Source organism: Somniosus microcephalus, unplaced genomic scaffold (genome assembly GCF_052327205.1).
Source record: "Somniosus microcephalus isolate GS21.2 unplaced genomic scaffold, FLI_Smic_1.0 scaffold1450, whole genome shotgun sequence".
In the NCBI taxonomy this organism is placed as follows: Eukaryota; Metazoa; Chordata; class Chondrichthyes; order Squaliformes; family Somniosidae; genus Somniosus; species Somniosus microcephalus.
Window position 1 is genome coordinate 9,844 of NW_028226637.1, and position 19,076 is coordinate 28,919.

A 19,076-nucleotide genomic window follows, 5' to 3' on the forward strand; every position below is an offset into this window, starting at 1 on the left:
CAAATCTTTCTTGACGCTGCAAAACATTGACGGATTGGATTGTGTGTACAGTAAGGCAGCAAAGAGAAAGAACTTTAGCTTGAGAAAAAATTAGGGCAGAGAGAATAGAAACTGAAGGGGCTTAGAAGAAATAGAATTTGATTTATTCCCCCTATTTATGCCATGAGCCATTCTATAAGAGCACATTTGGACAGTTGCTCCAGGTTTTGTCTCTGAATTGACTCTCCTTCAAATTTCACTCCACCCTAGTGAGTGTAGCACCTTATCCTCGCATTCAGTGAATTCGTTTTGAACAGCAGTCACTGTTGTCACATAGAGAATCATAATGGCCACTGTAAGATACCACAAACGGTAAATGAGATGGATGACCAGTTAGTCTATTTTTTGGTGGTGTTGGTTGAGGGAGAAATATTGCCCAGGACTCTGGGAAAACTTCCAGCTATTCTTTGAATAGTGTCACGGGATCCTGGCAAGCAGCATTAAAATTGTAGTTGCAGTGCTGTACAACTTTGTAGTATATTGCTCTGTTACACTGATTATGCTGCAGCACTAGGGCAGATTGTACTTTTTTTTCCCCCCAGTTGGGCAAGTCACCAAGTTGTGAGTCAGTCCTGTAGTGCTCATGTGTGGAGAAACCTGCTGTTATGGAACAGACAGAATTTTACACTGAGCTCTGCTCAGTGTGGAAGCATTTCCAGTAGAGTACTTTTCATACACTTCTCATCGATATGTTTTAAGTTATTCACATAGTAAAGGAAGTGCGGTAGCATGTGAGTTTCCTGAAGGCTCTGTTGGGAATTGCTGAAGATCAGCGTGACTGTTTCAGTGGAAAACTTGGGTAATAATGGTGAAATGGAGCAGTGTGTTAGACCGCAACACTCAGCACAGAGTAGTGGGATTCAATTTTGTGTCTGTAGTTCTTCCTGCATTGGATCACCATTATCAACTCTTGTCAGGGGGAAAAGGTACTGGCTGGAATGCAGTTCCTTCCGCACAAGATTGGAGAGAAATTTATCCTAGATCTTTCTCCAGTATCTCCTGAAATTGAGGCAGGTTACCTGTCTGTCTCTTGGCCTGTGTGTATAATATGGAAAGATACAGGGAAAGAAATGCATTAACCTCCCTTCTTCCTCCTGCAGCTCTGCACCCCCACCCCGGCAAAACCCACAGATATTAGTGCACTGTTTCACATGATGTATTCTTTCTGATTTCAGGTCCAGAAATTATTACATCCAGAGCATTGCCACCAATTTCACCCAAAAGCAAAGGTAGTCTGGTAAGTGAGTGCCCTGAAGCACTAATTTGCTTCATATGTGTGGTGTATGTGCCTTTAAGAGCCCCCTGTGTACTGTAATGCCGGTAATGGCCACTCGGGCTATATAAGCCTGTATATTGTCTTGTATCTGTTAGTTCATCTCCAGACTTTGTTCAGTAAACACCTGTGAAACCAACTCCTGCCTTCCGTGTCTCTATTAACACACATACAACAGTGGCGACGAATTGGAAACGGACTTACCTGCAATTCGGCAGCACCGCAAGGAGATCGATTCCTCAGACGAAAGTCAAAGAAAAGCAAGAAAGAAAAAAAAACAAAAAAAAAAACTGTGGTTTCACCAGCTAGCCGAGCTGGTGGCAGGTCCTGCAATAATCCTTCCTGGGCGGTGGGCTGGGGCTCCATCGGCTGGCTCTGCAGCGGGGCCGAGCAGCGAAGGCGGAGACAAACAGAGACAGAGGGGGGGAGCACTCGGGAGACGGCCGGCGCTGCAAAGCAGGTCAGCGTTCGGACCAAGCAGAGGGAGGGAAAAGTCCTAGAGAGTCCGGCGGGAACGAGTCTCCACCTGTAAATAAAAACCGCGGAAAACAGCGTTGTCAGCAGCAGCAGCGGCGGGAAAGCGCGAGAAGCGCCATTTTTTGTTCTGCAGGGAAGAAAGGAAAGTGCGGGAGGCGCCATTTTTTTTTCAGGATGCCTAAGGCTGGCAATATTAATGCTTTCGATAACGATATAGAGGATTGGACCACATGTGGAAAGAGTGGAGGTATATTGCACAGCAAATGGAATAGAAAATGATAAAAAGGCATCAGTACTTCTAAATCTAATGGGCGCAAGGACATATGGGCTGTTACGAAACGTAATCACTCCAGCCAAACCAAAGGACAAGAATTTTAAGGAGATTGTTGATACCCTACAGGAGCACTTAAACCCAACACCGCTGCTGATAGCGGAACTATTAAAATTCTTCAGGAGGAATCAGCACAAGAATGAAAGTAACGCTGATTACCTCACCGAATTAAGAAAGCTGTCAAAGCACTGCCAACTCGGGGCAGGACTGGCAGATTCTCTTCGAGACAAATTCGTCTGCGGTCTCCTAAGCGAAGGAACACAGAAAAGGCTACTTTCTGAGAAAGATTTGACACTGGACAAGGCTTTCAGTATGGCTGTATCATACGAAGCAGCCGCAAGAGGAGCTGCAGAGATACAGCAAAAGACACAGGACTTCGGCACTCATGAAATGACACAGGGTTTCGAAAGATGTTATCGCTGCGGCAGATCCACCCATGACCAAAGGGACTGCTGGTTCAAGGACAAAGCATGCAGGCAATGCAGAAAGATTGGACACATTGCACGTGTATGCTGATCTGGACACAAAAAATCCACGGACAGGAAAAAAATCAATAAGGAGAAGTACAGAAAGGTACAAATGATGACGGACAGTAGCTCCGAAGACCAGAAGAGCGATAGTGACTCCGGAAACAAGAGACTAAGCTGTCTCAAATTACATAATGTAATTGCCAAAGAAGATTACCAGACCATTTGGGTTACCCTCACGATAGCGGGGTCCCCAGTTAAAATGGAGCTAGATACAGGACCCGCTCTGACCGTCATAAGTCGACGGGATTACGAGCGGCTATTTCCGCATATACCTTTGAAAGACACATCCATTATCTTGAAAACATATATGGGGCAGAAAGTATACCCCAGAGGGAAAATAAGGGTGCCTGTTGTATACAACGGCAAGGAAATACAGAAGTTGTATTTATACGTTCTGCAAGATGGTGGTCCACCGCTGTTGGGACGTGAATGGATCAGGAAGATACGTTTAGACTGGCACTCCATTCAGGCACTGACGGTGACCAGTAAGAAAAAAAATGATGATGACGTCATACCTGAACGATTAAAAGACATCTTGGCCAACGCCAAGGAAGTGTTTCAACAGAAACTAGGAACCTTGAAAGGCATCACCGCCTCAATAAAAGTGGAAGATGTGGCAATTCCCAAGTTTTTTAAGGCAAGGCCGGTGCCATACGCAATTCATCCAGCAGTCGAGGCAGAGCTGGAGAATTTGGAAAAGGCAGGCGTATTATCCAAGATAGATTGGAGCGAGTGGGCAACACCCATCGTCCCGGTCATGAAGAAAACGTTGAATATTGATAAATCTGAAGAACAGAGAAAAATTCGCATCTGTGGAGACTTCAAGGTGACTGTAAACCCGGTCCTTCACACGGTACAGTATCCTCTTCCGAGGATAGAAGATATTTTTGCCTCACTATCCGGAGGGAAACGTTTCACCAAAATTGACTTGGCACAGGCATATCTACAAATGGAGGTTGAAGAGGCCGCTAAAAAGTATCTCACGATAAATACACACAAAGGCCTGTACCAGTACAATTGACTGGTTTTCGGAGTAGCATCAGCTCCAGCTATCTGGCAAAGAGCTATGGAGCAAGTCCTCCAAGGGATTCCGGGGACTCGATGCTACCTAGACGACATCCTTGTAACAGGAGAAAACGACAACGAGCACCTTGCCAATTTGGAGCAGGTGCTCACTAGGCTAAGAGAACGGGGCCTACGAGCAAATCGCCCCAAGTGTGAATTTTTCCAGAAACAAATATCATATTGTGGCCACTTAATTAACGAGGAAGGGTTGCATAAGTCACCTGAAAAAATTGAAGCGGTCATAAAAGCCCCAGCACCTGAAAATGTCTCACAATTAAGGTCGTTCCTGGGATTGATAAATTACTATCATAAATTTTTACCGAACTTGTCAACTCTTCTGCACCCTCTTAACGAACTGCTACAAACGGGAGTAATTTGAAAATGGAGTGAAGACTGTAAACATGCCTTCCATAAATGCAAAGGCTTGATCACGTCCAAGGAAGTTTTGGCTCATTACAACCCATCACTGCCACTGCCAATCAGACTGGCGTGCGATGCATCCCCTTACGGCGTAGGAGCAGTATTATCGCATAGATTCCCTGATGGCTCGGAGCGGCCGATAGCTTTTGCGTCACGCTCATTGAATTCAGCTGAGCGTAACTATGCCCAGATCGACAGGGAAGCACTCAGCCTGGTATGGGGAGTGAAGAAATTCAACCATTACCTACACGGACAATGATTTACCTTGTTGACTGACCATCAACCCCTCGTCTCCATATTCAACCCTAAAAAGGGTGTTCCCATTATGACAGCGCAAAGGCTACAGAGGTGGGCCCTTTTCCTAGGGGCACACCAATATGACATAGAATACAAAGGATCAAAACAGCATGGGAATGCTGACGGTTTATCGCGCCTACCGTTGCCAACGGTACAAGAGGCACCTACAGTAGACCCAGTGGAGATGTTCCACTCAACCATAGTGGAATGTCTACCAGTAACAAATTCTGCCATTGAAAAGGAAACGAGAAATGACCCGACTCTCTCTCTCTCTCGAGTCTACGATTTAATGGTGAAGGGATGGCCAGCACATTGCGAGAATGCTGGCAACAGTGGTTTGCCAAGAAGAGAACAGCTGTCAGTGTGCTGAGGAACCTTGATGTGTGGATCCAGAGTGGTGATTCCACCCAAACTCCAGAATAAAGTGCTAAAGGAGCTTCACGAGGGGCATCTGGGTGGAGTGAAAATGAAGAACCTAGCCAGAGCGCTTGTGTGGTGGCCAGGTATCAATGGAGACATCGAAGAAATGACCAAGAGCTGCCTAGGATGCCAGAAGGTCCAAAACGCCCCACCACAAGCCCCTCTACATCCATGGGAGTGGCCCTCATTTCCATGGCAAAGGGTACACATCGACTTTGCTGGTCCATTTATGGACTCCATGTTCTTAATCGCGGTTGATGCACACTCCAAGTGGCCGGAGGTAATAAAGATGTCCTCCACCACTACGGAAAAAACCATCACAGTATTAAGGACCATATTTGCCAGGAATGGGCTGCCTGAACAGATCTGTTCTGATAATGGACCGCAATTTGTGTCCGAAGAATTCAGGAAGTTCTTAAAAAAACAATGGGGTTAAGCACTACACGTCCGCCCCATACCATCCCGCCACCAATGGATTGGCTGAAAGGTTTGTCCAGACCTTCAAGAAGGCCATAAAGGCCATGGGTAATGAAGACATAAAACTTCAGCATAAGGTAGATAACTTCTTGTTTGCATACAGGAATGCAACACGTGGTTACAAACCAAACTCCCGCCATGATGTTCTTCAATAGAAGCCTAAGATGCCGGCTGGATTTGATCAAGCCAAACATCAGAAGGGACGTGGAGAACTGGCAATTTCAAGGCATGAATGAAAGGCCAACTGGAACCTTCCAGATAGGTCAACAAGTTTTGGCCCGGGACTACCATACCGAGAAATGGCAACCTGGAACTATTTGCACACGATTAGGACCGCTGATGTATACCGTGGACATTGGAGAAAGCATAATAAGGCGCCATGCTGACCAGATCATAGTCATCCGAAAAGGGACAACCTACACCACAACTCTATACGCCTAATGATGAAGTAGAGATACCCATAGTATCTACCTCCGACCCGGTGATACTGGAACCAGATGAACCCGACACTGGCATTCAAGCCGAATCAGCCTTGCCAAAAGAACCTACTACACCACCGAGGCGTTATCCGGACCGAGTCAGGAAGCCTCCAGAGAGACTGACTTATAATTGATTAACTGCAGCAAATGTGTAGATTATTGTTCTTGTAACATGTTAATTAATGATTACTTAAAATATTATGTACTGATTGTCTAAAAGGGGAGGAATTGTGGTGTATGTGCCTTTAAGAGCCCCCTGTGTACTGTAATGCCGGTAATGGCCACTCGGGCTATATAAGTCTGTATATTGTCTTGTATCTGTTAGTTCACCTCCAGACTTTGTTCAGTAAACACCTGTGAAACCAACTCCTGCCTTCCGTGTCTCTATTAACACACGGATACAACAATATGGAGTTTGGGGAATCTGCTCTCTAGGTTTTACTGAAACAAAATACTGCAGATGCTGAAAATCTGAACTAAAAACAGAAAATGCTGTAAATACTCAGGTTAGGCAGCATCTGTGGAGAGAGAAACAGAGTTAACGTTTCAGGTCGATTACCTTTCGTCAAAACTGGAAAACGTTTTAACCAGTGCAGAGGCAGGGAAAGGGGGAGAGGAGGAAAGAAAAGTGAAAGTCTGTGATTGGGTGAAAGGCAGGAAAGATTATTAAATGATAAATGGAATGATGGGACAAGTAAAGAAACAAAAGATGGGTTTAGAAGGGAATAAGCGAATCATCAACAGCTGCCGTCCAGGGGCAGAGGTTATGGTCTGAAATTGTTGAACTCAATGTTGAGTCCAGAAGACTGTAAAGTGCCTAATTGAAAGATGAGGTGCTGTTCCTCAAGCTTCCGTTGAGCTTCGTTGGAACAGTGTCGGAGGCCGAGGACTGAGGTCAGAACGGGAGTGGAGTGTAGAATTAAAGTGACAGGCAACCGGAAGCTCGGGGTCACGCTTGCGGACTGAACGGAGGCAACATTCACGCTAAGCTGCACGGCCCCTTCCTGTAAGGACTCCCTTCCATTCTCCCAGTTTCTCCGTCTCTGTCGCATCTGTTCTGATGATGCCACCTTCCATACCAGTACTTCCGATGTGTCTTTTTTCCTCAACTGAGGATTCCCCTCCACTGTGGTTGACAGGGCCCTCGACCATGTTTTTTCCATTTCCTCTATTTCTGTTCTCGCCCCTTCCCCTCCCTCCCAGAACCACGATAGTATTCCCCTTGTCCTCGCCTTTCACCCCACCAGCCTCCACAGTAACGGATCATTTTATGCTGCCTCCAGCATGATCCCACCACCAAACACATCGTTTCCTCCCCTAACCTTTCAGCATTCCGAAGGGACTGTTTCCTCTTCGACGCCTTGGACCTCAATCACCCTCTTCCCTTCAATAACAACAACAACTTGTATTTATATAGCACCTTTTAAAGTAGTAAAACATCGCAAGGTGCTTCACAGGAGTATTGTAAAACAAAATTTGACACCGAGCCACATAAGGAGAGATTAGCTCAGAGTTAGGTTTTAAGGAGTGTCTTAAAGGAAGAAAGAGAGGTGGAGAGGTTTAGGGAAGGAATTCCAGAGCTTAGGGCCTAAGCAACTGAAGGCACAGCCACCAGTGTTTGAGCGATTAAAATCAGAGTGCTCGAGAGGCCAGAATTTGAGGAGCGCCGATATCTCGGCAGGGTTGTAGGGCTGGAGGAGGTTACAGACAGAGAGTGGCAAGGCCATGGAGGGATTTGGAAACCAGGATGAGAATTCTAAAATCAAGTCGTTGCTTAACCGGGCGCCAACGTAGGTTAGCGACAACGGGGGATGGGTGAATGGGACTCGGTGTGAGTTATGACATAGGCAGCTGAGTTTTGGATGATTTCAAGTTTACATAGGTTAGAATGTGGGAGGCCAGCCAGGAGTGCGTTGGAATAGTCAAGTCTAGACATAACAAAGGCATGGATGAGGGTTTCAGCAGCGGATGAGCTGAGGCAGGGGCAGAGATCGGAGGTGGAAACAGGTCTTTAGAATATGGCGCGGATATGTGGTCTGAAGCTCATTTTGGTGTCAAATAGTCTGGTTCAGCCTGAGACGGATACTAGGGAGAAGGATGGAGTCGGTGGCGAGGGAACGGAGTTTGTGGCGGGGTCCGAAGACAATGGCTTCGGTCTTCTCAATATTTAGTTGGAGGCAATTTCTGCTCATCTAGATGTCTGAGAAGCAGTTTGACAATTTAAAGATAGTGGAGGGGTCGAGAGAAGTGGTGGTGAGGTAGAGCTGGGTGTCGTTGGCGCATATGTGGAAACTGAAGCTGTATTTTTGGGTCTTGTCGCCGAGGGGCAGCATGTGGGTGAGAAATGGGGGTGGGGAACACCAGAGGTAACGATGCGGGAGCAGGAAGAGAAACCATTGCAGGTGATTTTTCTGGCTATGATTAGATAGATAAGAATGGAACCAGGTGAGTGCAGTCCCACTCAGCTGGACGATGGTGGAGAGGCGTTGGAGGAGGATGGAGTGATCAGCTGTGTCAAAGGCTGCAGACAGGCTGAGAAAGATGAGGAGGAATAGTTAACCTTTGTCGCAATCACATAGGATGTCATTTGAGACTTTGATGAGCCATTTCGCTACCGGGGCAGAAACCTGATTGGAGGGATTCAGACATGGAGCTCCGGGAAAGATGGGCATGAATTTGGGAGGCGACAATACGTTCAAGGACTTTGGAGAGGAAAGGGAGGTTGGCGATGAGGAGGGGGGTGGGTAGTTTGCAAGGACAGAGGGGTCACGGATTGTTTTTTTGAGGAGTGGGTTGATGACGGCAGATTTGAAGGAGAGGAGGACGGTACCTGCGGAGAGAGAACCATTAACAATATCCGCTAACATGGGAGCCAGAAAAGGAAATTGGTTAGTCAGCAGTTTAGTGGGAATAGGGTCGCGGGAGCAGGAAGTGTGTCTCATGGACAAGATGAGTGTGTAGAGGGCACGAGGGGAGAGAAACTGGAGAAAGATGCGAGTTCAGGGCTAGGGTAGGGGGGAACCTTAGAGGAAGTTTGGCCTGGTGAGCTAGAGGAAGGAAGGGAAGTGGCAGAGGCAGCTGATCGATGGTCTCAATCTTAGTGACAAAGAAGTCCATGAGCTCCTCGCACTTGTTGTTGGAGGTGAGGGTGGAGGAGACGGGAGAGGGGTTTAAGGAGATGGTTTGCAGTAGTGAAAAAAAGGTCGGGGGTTATCTTTGCATTCCAGAATGATCCTGGAGTAGAATGCAGTTTTCTCAGACGAGAGCAGGACCTGATGATGCTTTGTGGTCCAGCCAGATCTAGCAGTGAATGGCTAAACCAGTTGTCTACCGTATCCGTTCAAGTCTGCATCCCTTGAACTTAAGGGAGCGAAGAGGAGGGCTGTACCATGGGGAATGGCCAGGGTGGGAGAGAGTAATGGTTTTAATAGGGACTAGGACATCAAAGTTGGTGGTGAGGGTGTGGTTGAGCAGATCGGTAGCTGCAGAAATGTCGTTATGAATGGAGGGCCAAAGGCTGGACAGCTGGGATTTTGTAAGTGCAGTTGTAAATGAGTTGGGAGAGAGGTTTTTCCAGGGGCGGACACAGAAGGAAGTAGGGTTGGAGTGGGGGGGAAAGGGGGATGTGGGTGGAGAGCAATTCAAGGAAGTGATCAGAGATGGCCTTGTCTATGATTGACACGATGGGAGTAGTGAGGCCATGTGAGATGGCAAGGTCAAGGGAGTAGCCATGAATATGGATTGGGGAGTTTACATGGAGGGAGAGATTTTGGGAGGATAGGAGGGCAGTGAACTCAGGAGAGAGAGCATGATGAATTGGGATGGAGGTTGAAATCACTGAGGATGAGAAGTCGCTCTGTGCAGAGGCTGAGGGAGGAAAGCAGTGAAGATAGCTCAGTGAGAACATTTTTATGGTACTTAGGTGGGCAGTAGAGAATGAGAATTTTAAATGAGGTGAGGGGTGGAACAAGCTGAGATGCTCAGTGCCAGAGGAGTAGGGGAACAGACCAAGGTGTGATTTGGTGATGAGAGGCACACCGCCATCACGACGGTCTGGGCAGGGCAAGTGATGGAAGGTATAGCCAGGCGAAGAGGCTTCATTTAGGGGGAAGGTATCCTCAGCTAGGTTTCCGTCAAGGTCGCTGCAATCATCCACGATAAGCTCATGGATGGTAAGGACTTTGTTCACAAGTGAACGGACATTCTGGAGGGAGATGTGGAGCGGGGCAGTGATGGCTGATCCACAGGGAGGGCATCTTCCGTGCAAGCGCAAGAGATGCAATACCTGCCCTTTTACCTCCTCCTTTCCCAGCGTTCAGGGCCGCAAACACCCCTTCCAGGTGAAACAACGATTTACTCTTACTTTAAATTTAGTATACTGTTTTTGCTGCGCACAATGCAGTCTCCTCTACATTGGGGAAAACGTACACAGATTGGGTGATGGCTTTGCGGAACACCTCCGTTCAGTCCGCAAGCGTGACCCTGGTTGCTTGTCACTTTAATTCTCTGCTCCATTCCGACTCTGACACCTCTCTCCTCGGCCTCCTACACTGTTTCAATGAAGCTCAACGTAAGGTCAAGGAACAGCACCTCATCTTTCGATTAGGCACTTTACAGCCTTCTGGATTCAACATTGAATTCAACAATTTCAGATCATAACCTCTGCCCCCATTTTTTCGGACGGCAGATGTTGACTGTTCTGCTATTGCCAGTTACACCTCTTCTAGACCCAGCTCTTGGTTCTTTACTTGTCCCATTACCATCGCCTTTTGCCTTGCGCCATCATCCCTTTTGTCTCTTGATCTTTCCTGCCTTCCACCCTATCACAGACCTTCCCTTTTTGTTCTTTCCTCCTCTCCCTCTTTTCCCTGCCTCTGCACTTGCTTAAAACCCATTAACCTCTAACTTTTTCCAGTTTTGAGGAAAGGTCATTGACCTGAAACGTTAACTCTGTTTCTCTCTCTACAGATGCTGCCTGACCTGCTGAGTATTTCCAGCATTTTGTTTTTAATCTAGATTTTACTGTTCTGTATCCTTTATTCCTGTTTGCATGTTGTTACCAGGGTTTCTATTAAGATAATAATGGCCTAGGTTTTCTGATCGTAACACCGATAGTAATCCATGAAATCATTGGATACTGTCAGTGGTACAATCAAAAATACCTATGCCAGGAGATTCTATCTTCCTTCATGGTACAGGTTCTAAGTCCTTTACACAGATATTACTTTAGGTGGTGGTAACATTAGCATTCAGCTTCCTGTAAACCTGTTCTTCCTGCAAGATTTTCACAACTTAGAGTGTAATTTGTGTCATTATATATTTTTTAAAATAAGGTGTGGTAAACCACTGTTTGTATTCCTGTTTGTCCTGTTTGTGTTCCACTGTGTACATGCCTGGACATGCCTCGGCTGACTCCTCCCACAGGTCCAAGTATAAAGGTGACTGCTCCCCAGCCCTTAGTATCATGGACCGGTCGACCACGCGAGGCAGACCTCCATTCTGTTGTTAATAAAAGCCTTTGGTTACTCTTCTAACTCTCAGTCTTTTATGAGTAATTGATAGCGCATCATAAGGAAGCTGTAATTAATCATGAAGCATTGCCTCACATACAATTAAAGTGAAGAACAGGTTAGCATGAAGAACAGGGGTGTCAAACTCAATTTAAATGGTAATACGGATATGATATCCTGGCACTTGGCGTGGGCCACATTCAGCAACATTTATTTGGTAACACTGGGCTATGGTATGTGTTTTGCTCTTTTTTTGGGTGTAAATCGTGCGCAGTGTATACCAATTTCCAGGCACGAGGTCATTACCTAATCTGCGCTGGTAACATGGCCGCCACATTATTGGTCCTCATTGTTTTTAGGTGGACCTAGTGACTGCCAGAAATCAGCGTTGGATCAATTTAAATATGCAAAGTTCCACAGCGGTCCTTAAAGCGACTGTTGGAGGCCACTGACGGAATATTAGGAATTTTTTTTTTTTTTTTTTTTTTTAAACAGCCCCTGTGGAGCGTGGAGGAGCAGGACTACCGGCCCGTACTCTGCCCTCCTGCATCTCACTCCTCCATGTATTGGAGCTTGTGATGTAAAATCAAGGCGCGCAGCTCCCTGCATGCAGTGAGAATCCTCAGTCTCTTGTTCCCCATTGGCCCACCAGTGGAAGCACTCTTTCACAATTTCCCACGGTATGGTCCCAATGTTTCACTCACCCCTTTACTGGCTGCTTCTCTCTCGGTGCAGCTCCCACTCACCATGTTGCTGCTGCTCCTGGCTCTGCAGGATATGCTAGCCCTCACCCCATTCCCCAGTCCCCAAGCCCCACTCGCCCAGAGCCCCAGTCCTTTGTTGCCGTCGCCCTCTCCCTCTCTTCCCCCTGCCCCTAACCCCAACCTCCCGACCCCAGCCTCAATCCCAACCACCCGACTGTCACTCTCCTCCTGTTCTAATCTCAGTCTTTGCCCTCCCCCCACCCCATGCCAAGTCCCAGCCTCCTGCCCCCTAGTCTCTGGTTACCCTTTTTCAGCCCAACCCCACATCTCTGTCACCTCCACCAGCTGGTTCTGTTTCCAACTCCGTTCTCCTTGGCTGTTAGAAGCAGTACCCAGGAGATTCATGCAGCATTCATGGACACACATCAACCGGAACATAGAACATAGAAGATAGGAGCAGGAGTAGGCCATTCGGCCCTTTGAGCCTGCTCCGCCATTCAATGCGATCATGGCTGATCATCCAAATTCAGTACCCTGTCCCTGCTTTCTCCCCATATCCCTTGATCCCTTTAGCCTTAAGAAATATATCCAACTCCTTCTTGAATATATTTAATGAATTGGCCTCTACTGCCTTCTGTGGTAGAGAATTCCACAAGTTCACCACTCTCTGGGTGACGAAATTCCTCCTCATCTCTGTCCTAAATGGCTTACCCCTTATCCTTAGACTGTGACCTCTGGTTCTGGACTCCCTGATCATCGGGAACATCCTTCCTGCATCTAGTCTGTCCAGTCCTGTTAGAATTTTATAAGTTTCAATGAGATCCCCTCTCATTCTTCTAAACTCCAGCGAGTGCAAGCCCAATCGACCCAATCTCTCCTCATACGTCATTCCTGCCATCCCAGGTATCAGCCTGGTGAAACTTCGCTGCACTCCTTCCATGGCAAGAACATCCTTCCTCAGATAAGGCGACCAAAACTGCACACAATACTCCAGATGTGGTCTCACCAAGGCTCTGTACAACTGCAGCAAGACATCCTTGTTCCTGTACTCAAACCCTCTCGCTACGAAGGCCAACATACCATTTGCCTTCTTAACCGCCTGCTGCACCTGCATGCTTACCTTCAGCGACTGGTGCACAAGGACACCCAGGTCTCGTTGCACTTCCCCTTCTCCCAATCTATTGCCATCCAGATAATAATCTGCTTTCTTGTTTTTGACACCAAAGTGGATAACCTCGCATTTATCCACATTATACTGCATCTGCCATGCTTCTGCCCAATCACCCAACCTGTCCAAATCATACTGGAGTTCCTCGGCATCCTCTTCACAGCACACACGTCCATCCAGCTTTGTGTCGTCTGCAAACTTGGAGATATTACATCTAGTTCCCTCGTCCAGATCATTTATATATATTGTGAAAGTTGGGGTCCAAGGACCGATCCCTGCGGTACCCCACTAGTCACTGCCTGCCACTCGGAAAAAGAGCCGTTTATTCCAACTCTTTGCTTTCTGTCTGTCAACTAGTTCTCTATCCAAGTCAATACCTTGCCCCAAATCCCATGTGCCTCAACTTTACACGCTAATCTCTTATGCGGAACCTTATCGAAAGCCTTTTGAAAGTCCAAATACACCACATCCACTGGTTCTCCCTTATCTATTTTACCAGTTACATCCTCAAAAAAAATCCATTAGATTAGTCAAGCACGATTTACCTTTTGTAAATCCATGTTGACTTTGTCCGATTCGGTCACTGTTTTCCAAGTGCTCTGCTATTACATCTTTTATAATGGACTCTAGCATTTTCCCCACTACCGATGTCAGGCTTACCGGTCTGTAATTCTCCGTGTTTTCGCTACCACCTTTTTTGAACAGTGGAGTAACATTAGCTACCCTCCAATCCATGGGTACTGTTCCCGAGTCTATCGAATTTTGGAAGATGACCAGCAATGCATCCACTATTTCTAGGACCACTTCCTTAAGTACCCTAGGATGTAGATTGTCAGGCCCTGGGGATTTATCGGCCTTCAATCCCATCAATTTCTCTAACGCCATTTCCCTACAAATACTGATTTCTATCAGTTCCTCCCTTTCATTAGACCCCATGTTCCCTGACATCTCTGGGAGGTTATTTGTGTCCTCCTTTGTGAAGACAGAACCAAAGTATGTATTTAATTGGTCTGCCACTTCTTTGTTCCCCATTTATAAATTCCCCTGATTCTGACTGCAAGGGACCTACGCTTGACTTCACCAATCTTTTTCTCTTCACATATCTATAAAAGCTTTTACAGTCAGTTTTTATGTTCCCTGCAAGCTTACTCTCATACTCTATTTTCCCCTCTTAATTAATCCCTTTGCCCTCCTTTGTTGAATCCTAAACTGCTCCCAATCCTCAGGTTTACTGCTTTTTCTGGCCAATTTATATGTCCTCTCCTTGGATCTTATGCTATCTCTAATTTCCCTTGTTAGCCACGTTTGAGTCACCTTTTTTGTTTTATTTTTATGCCAAACCAGGATGAACAAATTCTGTAGTTCATCCATGCGATCTTTGAATGTTTGCCATTGCCTATCCACTGTCAACCCTTTGAGTGACATTCCCCAATCAATCCTACCCAACTCGCGCCTCATACCATCGTAGTTTCCTTTATTTAAATTCAGGACCCTAGTCTCTGAGTCAACTATTTCACTCTCCATCTTAATGAAGAATTCGATCATATTATGATCGCTCCGACCCAAGGGGCCTCGCACAACAAGATTGCTAATTAATCCTTTCTCATTACATAATACCCAGTCTAAGATGGCCTGATCTCTAGTTGGTTCCTCGACATATTGGTACTGGAAACCATCCCGTATATACTCCAGGAATTCCTCCTCCACAGTATTGTTACTAATTTGGTTAGCCCAATCTATATGTAGATTAAAGTCACCCATGATAGCTGCTGTGCCCTTATTGCACGCTTCTCTAATTTCCCTTTTAATGCCGTCCCCAACCTCCGCATTACTGTTTGGAGGTCTATATACCACTCCCACTAACGTTTTCTGCCCCTTGGTATTTCTCAGTTCTACCCATACAGATTCCACATCTTCAGAGCTAATATCCTTCCTTACAATTGTGTTAATCCCCTCTTTAACCAGCAATGCTACCCCACCTCCTTTTCCTTTTTGCCTATCTTTCCTGAATATTGAATACCCCTGGATGTTGAGTTCCCAGCCTTGGCCACCCTGGAGCCATGTTTCCGTAATCCCAATCAGATCATATTCGTTTACCTCTATTTGCGCAGCCAATTCATCCACCTTATTACGAATGCTCCTCGCATTAAGACACAAAGCCTTCAGGCTTGTTTTTTTAACGCTCTTAAATCTTTTAGAATTATTATTTACTGTGGCCATGTTTGATTTAAACCGTAAGCACAGAACTGTGAAAACTGATCTACGGGCTGCATTTTTGACACCCCTCATGTAAAGTAACTACTGTCTAGTTTTGAGAGATGTGAGGTTGTGTAAATATCTGTTATATAGCTCTAGTTCAGGTTACCTTTTGTTCACAGACCAACCAAACCACCCAAGTTCACCCATGAGATTGATTTCATGCATTTATGGACTCTGCTGGTAATTCCTGGCATTTTTCTTGCTCCATTAAAGAAAGCAATATAATGTTATTGGGGGCGCTATCCCAGCATACATAGCTGTGGTGTCCACTCTCTTATTAAAATTATGATGGCAGGATAAAGGAGTAAAAACAAGTTATGAACAAATGAGTTTCAAGAGACTGGCATCAGACATAGTCTGGAGCTGGACTCAAACCAGTTTTGGGTATTCATCATCAGTTTGGTTTACTGAAGCTAAATTTTGGATTCTCGGAGATCTGAAGTGTTTGAACTGGATTGTCCAAATCCCATCTGGAATTTGAAGCCTTTTTAGGATGTGATTCAGTTGGTAGCTGCTATAGCACCAAGTAATCATTAGAAGTTAAAATTTGATTTTTTTTCCCCTCCTCCCCAGACTAGCCCTTTAAAGCTGCAAACGCCAGGGTTGACCACATACAATCAAGAGCTATGGTTAATGTGTCGGTTTGAATTGAACAAGTCCACAGGTAGGAGTATCCAAATAAGGAGCAAGTTCTGCTATATACATTGAACGTGTACAAATTATTTATGACCTTCCAGCCTTTGATCTCATCATTTAGACTGCAACATAGATTTTAAGATGAGCAGGAGGGCAAAATGAAAAGCTCTTTACATCATGCTGAACACTTCAAAAGGTGAGAATGGAAATTGTGGGCAAGGTGTATAAGGACTGCGCGCTCCCATTGGGTGCATCATAGGAAATCGTGGACGTGCAGCCTGTGAATTACCATTGATTAAAATGAATAGATGTAATATCATGGGCTGTGACCCTGCAGTGAACTCTTTGCAAGTGTTGCCCTCTGCAGGCAGTGCAGAATCAACCCTATATTGTTCAAGGAGAGTCCCCACGATGCCTGGTATAGTGCACACACGGATGGCTTCCTCAATAATAGAGGATGTGCACAAATTGACAGTTTTTGTTGATGCTGACAGACAACCATTTAGTGTGTGTCTGTTATACTTACTTAGTCTCCCCTTTCTTAATTCTGAATTACAGCTTATCTGTTCGCTCTCTACACAGTGACACCTCTGGTAAATCAAAATTTGCAACCAAACTGATTCAGAATAGGGTCCATGATCTCCCAATGACTAATCACTTCATAATCGTGTTATCAGTCAGATTATGAGTCAAAGCAGAATAAAAGATTTGTTTAAAATAGTAATGTTAAGTTTTTCTTGTGCACCAGCTAAATTTAGACTAGCCTGATGGGCCAATTGTAACCAATGGGCACCTCAGACAGAGCCTCCCCTGCCAGCTGCACATATTGGGAAGTTGCAGACAAACCTTCCTGGCAGCCTTTGTATATAGAGTACCCCTGCAAATCTGTTTTGAAGGGGTTTGAGTTGGGCTCCCAAGCATTTAAAAAGTCAGGAGATAGCAGAGGTGCTGACTACAATTTTCAAATCTTCTTAAATATGCAAATTGTACTGTGGGAATGGAGAGCAGCCAATATAACATTCTTGTTCAAGACGGGAGAGAAGGATAAACCGAGTAACTATAGACTGGTTTGTCCAACATTAGTTGTGGGCAAACCCTTACAATCCTTAATTTGAAATAAAATTAGTGAACATTTAGAAATGCATAGATTAATCAAGGACCGCCAGTATGGATTTATTAAATGCAAATTGCAGATGACAAATTTTATAGTATTTGAGTGACCGATGGATAGATAGAGGGAATGTAGTTTATTGTGATTTTCAAAGGGCATTCCATAAAGTGTCGTACAAGAGCCTTGGTCAAATTCAGACATGTGTTGTAAGAAAAAATGTAGCAGCATAAATAGAAAGTTGATTGATAGACGGGAAGCACAGTTAGGGTAAATACATTTTACTTGGATTGGAGAAGGATTGGACATTATGTACCCCAGTACACTTTTGTTCTGTCTTTATAGATGATTTGGACTTGATTATAATGGACACAATCTTGAAATTTGCTCATGACACATAAGTAGGGTGTTTAGCAAATAGCAAGGAGGACTGTAAAAGACTTCAGGAAGACATCAAAAGATTAGCAGAATGGGCAGACAGGTGACATGCATTTTAATGTGTATAAGTGTGATGTAGTACATTTTGGGCAGAAAAAACAAGGAATGGAGTATATACATATAATGTATTACAAGCACTGAAGTTTGTGGAAGAATTGAGACCAAGGGGTGCAAATACATAATTTCCTGAAAGTGGAAGCGCAGGTCGATAACGCCTTTATAATAACAATAGAATCTCAGAGCTTTATAAACGGGCATAGGGTGTAAGAGTGAAGAAGTAATTATTAGTTTGTACAAACTATTGTTTAGGCTGCAGTTAGATTATATGTGCATTCTGGAGCACCCCATTATAGAAAGGACATTAAAGTCCTAGAGCTTGCAGTGTAGATTCACTAGGATGATGCCAGAGATGGAAAACTTTACTAATGAGAGGAGGCTTGAGATATTGGGACTATTTCCACTGGAGCAGAGAAGGCCAAGAGGAGATTTAATTGCAGTTTTAAAATTAAGCAGGGTTTTGATAGATTGAAGAGGAAAAATGATGTTCTTTCTCTCTTTGTCTGTGTCTCTGTCTCTCTCTCTCAATATATTTTATACTAGCTGGAGTGCCCGGCGGTGCCGAGGGTTTTTTGAGGGCATGTTGTTGTTGGAAGAGAGAGAGAGACTGGGGGGAGAAGAGAGAGACTGGGGGGGGGGGAGAGCGACTGGGGGGAAGGGGGGGAGGGAGCGACTGGGGGAAGAGAGAGAGAGAGAGAGACTGGGGGGACGAGAGAGAGAAACTGGGGGGAGAGGGAAAGAGGGGGAGGGAGAGAGAGAGAGAGGGACTGGAGGGAGAAGAGAGAGATGCGGGGGGAGAGAGAGACTGCTGGATTTAGTTCGGGATTAGCCTGGAGAGAGGGGGGGGGAAGGAACGCATCAGGCCTGGCCCGATGGACCCCTGTGAAGGAAGGAAGGAAGAAGGCGAGCTCTCCCTCCCTCTCCCACCCCCTCACTCTTTCCCTCCCTCACCCTCTCTCTCTCCCTCCCCCTGTCTCTCCCTGCTTTACTCTCCCTCCCTCCCCTCTCCTCTCCCTCCCTGCCCCTCTCCCTCCCTCCCCCTCTCCTCTCCCTCCCTCACCCTCTCCTCTCCCACCCCTTCACTCTTTCCCTCCCTCACCCTCTCTCCCTGCCTCTCTCTCTCCCTGCCTCTCTCTCTCCCTGCCTCTCTCTCTCTCCCTGCCTCTCTCTCTCCCTGCCTCTCTCTCTCCCTGCCTCTCTCTCTCCCTGCCTCTCTCTCTCCCTGCCTCTCTCTCTCCCTGCCTCTCTCTCTCCCTGCCTCTCTCTCTCCCTGCCCCTCTCTCACTGCCCCTCTCACTCCCTGCCCCTCTCTCTCTCCCTCCCTCACCCCCTCTCTCCCTCCCCCTCTCCCTGCCGCTCTCTCTCTCCCCTCTCTCTCTCTCTCTCCC

General features: G+C 46.0%; 1 long non-coding RNA gene across 1 annotated transcript; it reads left to right on the forward strand.

Moving 5' to 3' along the window:
* The first annotated feature begins 780 nt into the window (after window positions 1-780).
* LOC147080551 (uncharacterized) lies at window positions 781-18,274 on the forward strand. Its single transcript, XR_015077239.1, has 3 exons — window positions 781-1,276; window positions 16,023-16,113; window positions 16,207-18,274. It is a non-coding gene; the product is annotated as an uncharacterized LOC147080551 (long non-coding RNA).
* Window positions 18,275-19,076: the final 802 nt, after the last annotated feature.